The sequence below is a fragment of the Pseudophryne corroboree genome, chromosome 10 (assembly GCF_028390025.1).
Source record: "Pseudophryne corroboree isolate aPseCor3 chromosome 10, aPseCor3.hap2, whole genome shotgun sequence".
NCBI lineage: Eukaryota > Metazoa > Chordata > Amphibia > Anura > Myobatrachidae > Pseudophryne > Pseudophryne corroboree.
The window spans coordinates 72,084,265-72,096,545 of record NC_086453.1 but is presented as its reverse complement, the minus strand read 5'-3'; the positions used below and the strand labels follow the sequence as shown (position 1 = coordinate 72,096,545).

Here is a 12,281-nt window from a genome sequence, read left to right as displayed (position 1 = left end):
ACCTACAACAACTAACAGCATCATAAAAAGCCCGTGCTATCTGCTCCTGCTCATTCTGCTTCTTATTACCCCCTCCCTGTAACTACAGAAACGATCTGTATCATTCATTTTCGAGATCACACGGGATAGTAAAAACTTTGTACAAAAATTGTTAATTCTACTTAATTCTTATGAATGTACTGTCCTTTGTTCTAGTAATTCTGGTGCTTACTAGAATGTCCACCTACCCCAATATTAATGATCAATATCTAAACATTTTGGTACACAGTATGTAGCTGATTTCAAATCTCACCACATACAGTACATGGACAGAAGTAGTTATTTGGAAATATCACCAAATCAGTGTACTGTACATCTATGTTTTAGGTGGTGATTTATCAAAGGCATAATGCTATAAAACCGGAAGAAATGCAGCAGCAAATGCAGGATTTGGAAGGGGACGTTTCCTCGTATGTGCTACATTATATATCTAAATATATATACTGTGTGCATATACATATATATATATATCTATATATATATATATATACACACACACACACACGATATTCGGTCCACACTCACGGCTTTAAAGTGCAAATCAGTGATGCTCTGTAATGGTCAATTAAGTCCACGTAATAAAAATAATTTTGTAGGTACAGGCACTCACCAAGTTGTAGAAAACATACTTTTATTTCACCTCATCGTGTATCATACCAGCAATTGGAAAATCATGGCAGATCGATGTTTCGGTTCTGGACGAACCTTTTTCAAGATCACAGTGATTAAATTGGCAGGAAAGTCAGCAGCCCATAGAACACAACTCACCCATGGCCCAGTCTTATAGCAAAAACTATTATAACAGGTACCTCCCTTCCTGTTCCCAATAGGAACCGCGCTTCCTGGTTAGTGACGTGCATTTCCGGCATCCGCATGCATTTCACTGTGGGTGCACTGCACGGGAGTATTAGCATGTGATACAGATGGTTGCTGCTTTGGGTAAGTGGCGCGGATGGCACGCTATGCAATGCATCTGCGCGCCCTGTTTAACTTGTATAAGAAATCTAGGTGTATTTCTCTTACCAGATGATATGATTCATTCCTTTATTATATTCAGCTGGTTCCTATATGGAACAGGAAGAGAGGTACCTGTTATAATTGCCTAACACTAGGTGTCCCCCATTCCAGCTGCTTTTTCTATTTGTTGTAAGAGTTGTTCCTCCTCATGTATGCTGATATCCGGTTGCTTGTAACACGTGCCAATGATTAGTTTCTTTGCTTCAGTGCCCTCACTTGTGATCTCAACCCATAGCGACTCCACGTTATCTCCAATCCCCCTGTAGATAGTATCTATGCATGGTTTAAGAGATGGTTTAACGAAGAGACATATCCCGCCTCCCCTTTTGGTAGCCCTGTCCCTCCTAAAAAAGAGAATAACCCTCCAAAAACGCATCCCAGTCGTGAGAGTCGTCCCACCATGTTTCCTTAGAGATGTGCACCGGAAATTTTTCGGGTTTTGTGTTTTAGTTTTGGATTCGGTTCCGCTGCCGTGTTTTGGATTCGGACGTGTTTTGGCAAAACCTCCCTGAAATTTTTTTGTCGGATTCGGGTGTGTTTTGGATTCGGGCGTTTTTTTCATAAACCCCTATAGTATTATTAACCTCAATAACCACAATTTCTACTCATTTCCAGTCTATTCTGAACACCTCACACACCTCACAATACTATTTTTAGTCCTAAAATTTGCACCAAGGTCGCTGGATGACTAAGCTAAGCGACCCAAGAGGGTGGCACAAACACCTGGCCCATCTAGGAGTGGCACTGCAGTGTCAGACAGGATGGCACTTAAAAAAATTGGCCCCCACAGCACATGATGCAAAGAAAAGAGAAAAAGAAGTGCACTGTGGTCGCTGGACGGCTAAGCTAAGCGACACAAACACCTCAATATCACAGGAATTATTCACTCTAATCAATGGTATTATTGGTCCAAATCACTGGAAGAAAACGACAAAATCACTGGAATTATTCATTCTAATCAATGGTATTATTGGTCCAAATCACTGGAAGAAAATGACAAAATCACTGGAATTAAATGGCAGTAATGTTGAGAATTATATCAAATGCCTCCCCATAGTAACTTAGTTAATTAGGTTTAAAAAAGACAATTTGTCCATCGAGTTAGACCTGTTAGTCTTAAAAATATTACAGTAGGAGAGCACTAATTTTAACTTTGGTGACTGTTACTGATGATACTGAGGATGAAGGTTTTTGTGGTGGAGACTGCAGGTGCTGGGATCTAGTTGAGAGAAGGGACCTAGTTGATGCTGGACTGCTTGTTATTGTTTTAGAACCAATTTCGAGAGTGGAGGTTCCTAGATGCTTTTGTCCCTTCCTTTACTTACTGTGATTCCACAAAGGCTTCAGATGGCTTGACAAATGTTGTCAAGATTTGGGTAAAAATAATTGCACACATACAAGGTGGATTTGTTGGTCCTATGCCCAGGCATGGCAATGGCGATCTTCTTATCATGGCCAAGATCTTCTTATTACACTGGTGCCTAACTTACACAAACAACATCATCAACATCCTCATTAGTGCCAGCATCAGCTACACAAATATCCCCCTCATCCTCTTGCAATTCCACAGTGGCATCTTCAATTTCTATGTCATCAGCTATACTACTACTGCTCATCCACACATTTTGCAGAGGGAGCAGAAATGGTGGATGGTGACTTCTCTGCAAGTACAGTATCAGAAAGGTAAGGCTCACACATAGCACTCAAGGACACACTTAGACTCTCCTCAGGGATTTGTGACATTTGTTTCTGAATGCACAGTTTGTTCTACTGTCTTAGTTGTTTTCAGTTTTTTTTACACCTCTTCTAGACTCTGAGTACAAGGCCTTGTATCATCATGAGAGGTAGACGAAGATGCCTCATCGACAGTTGGAGAACCAGCACTCAGAAATAAAGTCCAAGGCCTGAGGCTCTCCTTGCCACTGCATGTGGTGAATGACATGTTGGAAATGTTAGGTTTTTTTCTGCACAAAACCTTCCCTTTATCAGAGGTGTCTTTATCTTTAACACTGTATGTTAGGTTTTTTATTTTAGATGTCCTGACTTAGACCCACTAAGCCCTTGAGCATCGGTTTTAGTAGATGATGTTGCTGGACTAGCAATCATCATCATGACTGGTGTCGGCAGCTGCTGCACCTAGCAGCTCAGTTCAAACGGCATGGATCACAGGGATATAGATGCACATGAACAAAGCATGCTTGAGTGTAAGGGATGGCAGTGCATTGCGCCGGCACCCAGCCGTTGCTAGGCAGCTGGGCCGGTTCGTCACTTCCACCCTTGGCTCTCCATCCCCGGCTGGTTGCTTGGCAATCAGGTATGCCAGGCGGCCACCCTACACTGTGTTCCCGGCTGTTGCTAAGCAGCCGGGACGCTGTGCGCTGCACGCCGAGTCACAGGTAGACGATGATCAGGGTCCGGGGGGGTGGGCTGCTGGGTCTCCTCTCATTGGTCTGCAGGGCCTTTTTATTGGAGTCAGGGCAGTGCATCACCACCGGTGATAGCTTCCTGTGGAGCCTGTACCCTGCCTCCTGGAGTGTTCCTGCTTTCAGCCAGTTCATTCCTGCATCATGTATCCCATTTTCCGGAGCGCAGTTCTGGGAATTGGTTCCTGCCTTCCAGTCTAGTGATCCTGAATCTTCAGTCTCTGGGTCCTGTTTGCTTCTATGTGCACCTTTCCCGGTGTCATGAGTAGCGGCTCTTCCTCACCTTACAGCTGAGGCCGTATTATCCTAATTCTCTTGTCATTGTGTTTTCTGTGGAGGTTCCGCCACTGTTGTCCTTGCCGAACTACGACGGCTTCGTATTCAGCATTGTTACGTTCGCAGTACTCGGTACTCATGGTGGACAAGCCCCCAAGCACTGGAACGCAAGCTGCAGTATAAACGGAGCTCGGCAGCACCCCCAAGGATCCCTAACTCTGTTGTCTCACCCTTGTTGTCAGCCTACGCCTGCGTGACTATGGTTTCTTGGGCCCACGCAGCCGCGTTTGAAGTGCGGATTATGTCTGCCCAACTCTGATGCCCCCCGGTCTTAGTTGGAGACAAGGCATAGAGTGAGAGTGGGGATGACAAGGGAACCTCTAACTAGAGAAGGAAGTACCCAGTTAGGGGTGCTACAGAACTAAAATAAAGTATGTGCAGCACAGCCGCCAAGACAAAATCTACAACAAAGGCAGTGCTGTCCACACGCCGACACAACACAGCTGTGTTCCGATGAGGACAGCACACACAGAACCCTCTGCAGAAAATCCAAAGCAAAAGTAACAAGTAGTTACGGCCTTGGCCGAGGGACGCGGCAAAGCCGCTACTCATGAAACAGGTACGAATACTGGCAAAAGGACAGGAACCTCCAAAGCAGCTAACACAGGCTCTCAGGACCGGAGGACAGGCAGAATTCCAAACGACAGACCAGTGGACACCAAGAAGCAGGATACTGGATCAGGCACAAGCAAAGCCACAGGACTCCTGGACAGAATGCTTCAAGGCAGGAAGCAGTTAGACAGAAGCTATCACCGGCGTCTGTGTCAGGCAGTGAGGGAGAATATAACAAGGAATACCTCCAATCACAGCAGAGACCCTAATTAATTATGTCATGCAGCTGCCCTGCAGCACGACTCCAAACTGACAGGTGCAATTAACAGACAGGTGAGGCCTAAACACATGGAAACAGGCTGCAATTACACAGACTCACCACCGGCGGCCAACAAGAGTCTTCTAACCAGAGCAAAGGAAATCCTGGCCTGCAAGAGAACTATAACATAAATACATGAACAGAAAGTGAACAGGAAGGAACCACTGCTTGTGGTTCATAACAGGCATTTGGGCAGCGTTACTTTGGTTATGGTTTTTCTTGGCGGTCGCGCCGCACATAAATTAGTTGCTTTCTGTAGTTTCCCTCTTCGTAGTCCTGTCTGTCTTAGTTTAGTTTTCCCCTTGTTCTCTCTGTCTCGGTTAACGCCTTGTCACCTATGAAGACCGGAGGGCATCGGAGCTCGGGCAGACCTAATCCACCTGTTCAAACACGGCTGCCATGGGCACAAGAAACCATAGTCTTGCAGGCATTAATCGACCACTAGGGAAGGACAACCGAGTCAGGGTTTTCTGCTAGGGGTAGCTGGGAATCTCAGTTTGTACCGCAGCATCGCGTTTCTGCATTCAGAGCTCATCTATTGCCACCCTATCTCTCAGGTTCCGAGTACATAGATCATAACATTATCACTGGTCACAAAACAATCAGGGTTGCCTTGAAATTCTATCCTCATGAATCCTTCGGTGCAAGGTCAGAATCCCAGCAGGTATTGGCCAGTCAGATCCAGAATCTCACTCAGATGGTGCAGGATCTTACCCTTCGGGTGAGGTCTCAAGAGAATCTTTTGCGATCTTCCCCGAGTATAGCTCCAGAATCTTCCTGACCGCTTTTCGGGTAACCGAAAAGATTTTTTTAATTTTTGGGAGAGCTGTAAACTTTACTTTCACTTAAGGCCCCGGTCCTCAGGTTCAGAATCCCAGCGGGTGGGCATAGTTATGTCTTTACTTCAGGGGGACCCACAAACTTGGGCCATTGGGCCGATGACGCAGCATTACTCACGGTGGATGCCTTTTTTAAATCTTTAGGCCTGATGTATGACGATCCGGATAGGGAAGCATCTGCAGAGCCATTTACGTGCGATAAAACTAGTGATGAGCGGGTTCGGTTACTCGGAATCTGAACCCCCCGAACTTCACCCATTTTACACGGTTCCGAGGCAGCCTCGAATCCTCCCGCCTTGCTCGGTTAACCCGAGCGCGCCCGAACGTCATCATCCCGCTGTCGGATTCTTGCGAGATTCGTATTCTATATAAGGAGCCGCGCGTCGCCGCCATTTTCACTCGTGCATTGGAGATGATAGCGAGAGGACGTGCAGCGTTCTCTCAGTTTCTGTGTTCAGTGTGCTACAAATATCTGCTCAGTGTGCTGCAAATATCTGTGCTCAGTGTGCTTGCAAATATCTGTGCTCAGTGTGCTGAAAATATCTACGTTCTCTGCCTGAAAAAGGCTCCATATCTGTGCTGCATTGTAGTATATAGTAGGAGGACAGTGCATAATTTTGATGACCACCAGTATATATATAGCAGTATGGTACAGTAGTCCACTGCTCTACCTACCCCTGTGTCGTCAAGTATACTATGCATCCATACCTGTGCTGCATTTTAGTAGTGCGCAGTACATAGTAGGAGGGTACAGTGCAGAATGTTGCTGTGACCACCAGTATATACATAGCAGTACGGTACAGTAGTCCACTGCTCTACCTCTGTGTCGTCAAGTATACTATGCATCCATACCTGTGCTGCATTTTAGTAGTGCGCAGTATATAGTAGGAGGGGACAGTGCAGAATGTTGCTGTGACCACCAGTATATATATAGCAGTACGGTACAGTAGTCCACTGCTCTACCTCTGTGTCGTCAAGTATACTATGCTTCCATACCTGTGCTGCATTTTAGTTGTGCGCATTATATAGTAGGAGGGGACAGTGCAGAATGTTGCTGTGACCACCAGTGTATATATATATATATAGCAGTACGGTACAGTAGTCCACTGCTCTACCTACCTCTGTGTCGTCAAGTATACTATACATCCATACCTGTGCTGCATTTTAGTTGTGCGCAGTATATAGTAGGAGGGGACAGTGCAGAATGTTGCTGTGACCACCAGTATATATATATATATATATATATATATATATATAGATAGATAGGGGGAGAGTTATTGCGCCACTTGTGTTTAACAATTATTAAGGCTAAGAATGTAACAAACAATGTATAGTTTAAAATAGACACTCCCTAAAGATTCAAAAGGGCGTCAGCTGACCCCCAAACAGGGATGGTGGTTCCCTGTGGTCTAAAAGAATGCACAAAAAGGGGGGGGGGTATAGCGACCAACGGTGTCTTTAAAAACTCACACTAGAAGTAAATAAATATATAAAAAACAATTTATTTACATAAAACAGAAGGTTCACATAAATTTTTTTTCCTAGTAACAGGTCTCTTTAAAAAATGGGATAAAAACAATTTACACAAACATAAAATATATTACCAGTTAAAAATAGATAAGAAGATTATTGCTTAACTGGGTATAAGGTCACTGCCAGGTTGCACAACGCGTTTTGTCATTCAGACTTCATCAAGGGGTGTTGGCAGAGTGGGACCAGGCTTCTATTTATACCAGTACTGATCTAATAGCAATTGTGACATCACTTCCTGTTGTTTGCACATGGTGTTGCAGAACAGACTATAATCTCGTAATTAGAGTTCTTGTATATCATGATCAGATGTTATATATCAGTACAATGTATAATATATAGTTCAAATACAGATTTGGAGCAAGAGAGGTCGAGAAAAAGTCCTAAACAGAAGCGCTGGCGGCTTTTCTGCCACACTTCCGGTATTCTGACGGCGCGTCACTTCCGCCCCACTTTCGGAGACGCGACCGCGCATGCGCCCGCGGTGTCCACAGATTCTGTTCGTTCTAGAGGCCAGGAGTATTTGTGCACAGAGCTCCGTCGGTGACCATGTTTGTGTCATTTTTCTTATAGATATTTCAAACGGCAGCCATGTAAGTGGAGGCCAAAATCAGGGATATTATTAAACTGATCCTCCGTGATATGGAACATAGAAACAGAAAGAAAAGTTTAGTTAATAGGTGATTAAAAGCAATTTAGTCACCATAATAGCAATTCTTCAGTATATATTGGGACGTTCAAATATATGAAAAATAATGAATAATAAATAATAAATAAATAATAATAAATAAATAAAGTGCGCTGGCGTGCAGTATTAATGAGAAGTGTAATCTAATAAGTGTAATTAACATAAGTGGAATTAATTAAAGTGCTTAGTGCAATTAGTGATAGAGTGCAGACAGTATGATCATATTTATAGGTGCGGACGCTGGCATAGGTTCATATATGTTTTTAAAGAGCAGTTGCAATAATGACTAGCTCATATAGGCTTTTTTATATAGGTTTTGGCTACAGTACCTGATATTCCCAGGTGGTCTCCCTACTCTGGTACTGATCAGGCCCAACACTGCTTCACTTCCAAGATCGGACGAGATTGGGCATTTCCAGTGTGGTTTGACTGTAATAATTACTTACCATACATGTGTCATATTGTAAGCATAATATTGATATAAACATATATCAGATCAGTGGGGGGGGGGTGGTGGTGGTGGTGGTGGTGGTGGGGGGGTTGGGGAGGGGGGGGCAAGAGAAGTGAACAATAAGGAATCGGGGTGAAGGGAGTGATGTTGGGTAAGATTGGCTATGCCGTGGTGGTGTTGCGGGGTGGATACAGAACAGGGGGTTGGAGTCCAACCGTAAATCAATGATGGCATCAAAGCATTCACAGGAACGGAGCGATTTCATAGTAGTCACTGAATCCCTTAGGATGGAGTGTCTGTAATTGAAAGATCCAATACATTTCTCTACGTGAAAGTTTATTTGCCAGGTCACCGCCTCTTTCTCCCAGCTTCACTAATTCAATCGCTTTAAAAGTCAAAGCCTCCGTGTTGGAGTTATGTGCTATCTTGAAATGTTTGGATACAGCGTGGTTCTCTACTTTATTTCTTATATTGCGGATGTGTTCTTGGATCCTTATTTTAAGTGGTCTCTTTGTTTTTCCTACGTATTGTTTTCCACATTCACATTCCAATAGATATATCACCGATTGGGTATTGCAGTTTATAAAGTCTTTGATTTTGTACACTTCCTTTTTCTCCGTGTCTGTAAATGTTTTCCTCACTGGGTGTAGGTACCTGCAGATGTTGCATCGGCCACATTTAAAGGATCCAGTGCATTTCGGCATTCGTGTATTCTCTTCAGGTTCCTTTCGTAGCATGCATGGTGCTAAGACGTCTTTAAGATTCTTTGATTTTCTGAAGATAATCTCGGGGTGAGGAGGCAAGATTTCCTTAAGGACCGGGTCCATTAATAGGATACCCCAATGATTACTAAATGAGTCTCTGATGGATTTCTCATGATGGTTATATGTTGTAATAAATGAAACGGAATCTTTTTTGATTTCTTTGGACTTGTATTCTAGTAATGTAGATCTCTCCAATGACTTTGCTTTAATAGCCGCTTCTTCCAAAATGTTGATTGGGTAGTCTTTATCCTTGAATCTGCTTTTGTATTTCTCAATTTGGGCTTTGCATTCTTCCTGGTTACTGCAATTTCTCCTTATTCTGTTAAACTGGGAGAAGGGGACGTTGTTTTTCCATTTCTTTAAATGGTTACTTTTGTAGTGGAGGTAACTATTTGTGTCGACTGGCTTAATGAAGTTCTTGGTTTCAACTTTTCCATCCATCCCCTCTAAAATCAGATCGAGGAATTCAATTGATTCTTTATTGATCTTTGATGTAAAAACAAGATTTAGCTCGTTGCTGCTCAGAAATTCAACGAACTTATAAAAACATTCTTCTGTGCCATCCCAGATAATTAAAATGTCATCTATATAGCGACGATAAAAGATCAGATGATTCTTAAAATCATGGTTGCCATAAATAAAATTCTTCTCCCAACTGCCCATGAATAAATTTGCGAAGCTCGGTGCAAAAATCGTACCCATAGCGGTCCCACATCGCTGTAGATAAAAATTATCTAAAAATTTAAAATAGTTGTGCTGGAGAATAAAAAACATAACATCACAAATAAAATCTTTATGGGTTGCTGTTAGTGAGGTGTCATTTTCCATAAATTCTCTGCATGCTGTTACACCTTTTTCGTGGTTTATACAGGTGTATAACGACTGAACATCTATTGTCGCTCACCTAAAGGTGTCTTTCCATTCAAGGTCTTTTAAGGAGTTCAACACCGCGGTAGTGTCCTTCAGGTAAGATGGTAATTCTTTCACATAGGTTTTGAGGAAAATATCTACATATTCGGATAAATTTGATGTGAGCGAATCAATACCCGCCACAATTGGCCTTCCGGGTGGGTTTTCCAGGTTTTTATGTATTTTAGGCAGCTCAGAGACTACTTGAAGATGAGGCTTCCTACACTAAATTATCTGGTGACCCTAAAGATATCTTCGTTGATGAACTAAGAACACTCTTAGTGCGCGGTCTACGCACAGACGTCATTACTAAGGAAGAATTCCAATTTCTGATGAAATCAGACCCCATTACCCCAATTTTTTATTTTTTGCCTAAAATACATGAAAACCTGGAAAACCCACCCGGAAGACCAATTGTGGCGGGTATTGATTCACTCACATCAAATTTATCCGAATATGTAGATATTTTCCTCAAAACCTATGTGAAAGAAATACCATCTTACCTGAAGGACACTACCGCGGTGTTGAACTCCTTAAAAGACCTTGAATGGAAAGACACCTTTAGGTGGGCGACAATAGATGTTCAGTCATTATACACCTGTATAAACCACGAAAAAGGTGTAACAGCATGCAGAGAATTTATGGAAAATGACACCTCACTAACAGCAACCCATAAAGATTTTATTTGTGATGTTATGTTTTTTATTCTCCAGCACAACTATTTTAAATTTTTAGATAATTTTTATCTACAGCGATGTGGGACCGCTATGGGTACGATTTTTGCACCGAGCTTCGCAAATTTATTCATGGGCAGTTGGGAGAAGAATTTTATTTATGGCAACCATGATTTTAAGAATAATCTGATCTTTTATCGTCGCTATATAGATGACATTTTAATTATCTGGGATGGCACAGAAGAATGTTTTTATAAGTTCGTTGAATTTCTGAGCAGCAACAAGCTAAATCTTGTTTTTACATCAAAGATCAATAAAGAATCAATTGAATTCCTCGATCTGATTTTAGAGGGGATGGATGAAAAAGTTGAAACCAAGAACTTCATTAAGCCAGTCGACACAAATAGTTACCTCCACTACAAAAGTAACCATTTAAAGAAATGGAAAAACAACGTCCCCTTCTCCCAGTTTAACAGAATAAGGAGAAATTGCAGTAACCAGGAAGAATGCAAAGCCCAAATTGAGAAATACAAAAGCAGATTCAAGGATAAAGACTACCCAATCAACATTTTGGAAGAAGCGGCTATTAAAGCAAAGTCATTGGAGAGATCTACATTACTAGAATACAAGTCCAAAGAAATCAAAAAAGATTCCGTTTCATTTATTACAACATATAACCATCATGAGAAGTCCATCAGAGACTCATTTAGTAATCATTGGGGTGTCCTATTAATGGACCCGGTCCTTAAGGAAATCTTGCCTCCTCACCCCGAGATTATCTTCAGAAAATCAAAGAATCTTAAAGACGTCTTAGCACCAAGCATGCTACGAAAGGAACCTGAAGAGAATACACGAATGCCAAAATGCACTGGATCCTTTAAATGTGGCCGATGCAACATCTGCAGGTACCTACACCCAGTGAGGAAAACATTTACAGACACGGAGAAAAAGGAAGTGTACAAAATCAAAGACTTTATAAACTGCAATACCCAATCGGTGATATATCTATTGGAATGTGAATGTGGAAAACAATACGTAGGAAAAACAAAGAGACCACTTAAAATAAGGATCCAAGAACACATCCGCAATATAAGAAATAAAGTAGAGAACCACGCTGTATCCAAACATTTCAAGATAGCACATAACTCCAACCCGGAGGCTTTGACTTTTAAAGCGATTGAATTAGTGAAGCTGGGAGAAAGAGGCGGTGACCTGGCAAATAAACTTTCACGTAGAGAAATGTATTGGATCTTTCAATTACAGACACTCCATCCTAAGGGATTCAATGACTACTATGAAATCGCTCCGTTCCTGTGAATGCTTTGATGCCATCATTGATTTACGGTTGGACTCCAACCCCCTGTTCTGTATCCACCCCGCAACACCACCACGGCATAGCCAATCTTACCCAACATCACTCCCTTCACCCCATTTATTGTTCACTTCTCTTATTATTTATTTATTATTTATTATTCATTATTTTTCATATATTTGAATGTCCCAATATATACTGAAGAATTGCTATTATGGTGACTAAATTGCTTTTAATCACCTATTAACTAAACTTTTCTTTCTGTTTCTATGTTCCATATCACGGAGGATCAGTTTAATAATATCCCTGATTTTGGCCTCCACTTACATGGCTGCCGTTTGAAATATCTTTAAGAAAAATGACACAAACATGGCCACCGACGGAGCTCTGTGCACAAATACTCCTAGCCTCTAGAACGAACGGGCGCA

At 42.2% G+C, this 12,281-nt stretch overlaps 1 protein-coding gene and 1 pseudogene across 3 annotated transcripts in view; one reads left to right on the top strand and one right to left on the bottom strand.

The window, feature by feature from the left end:
- Nucleotides 1-12,281, top strand: part of LOC134966037 (ly6/PLAUR domain-containing protein 5-like) — a 206,270-nt gene that overhangs the window by 94,548 nt on the left and 99,441 nt on the right. The window lies entirely within an intron of this gene.
- LOC134967242 (5S ribosomal RNA) lies at nucleotides 8,061-8,180 on the bottom strand (annotated as a pseudogene).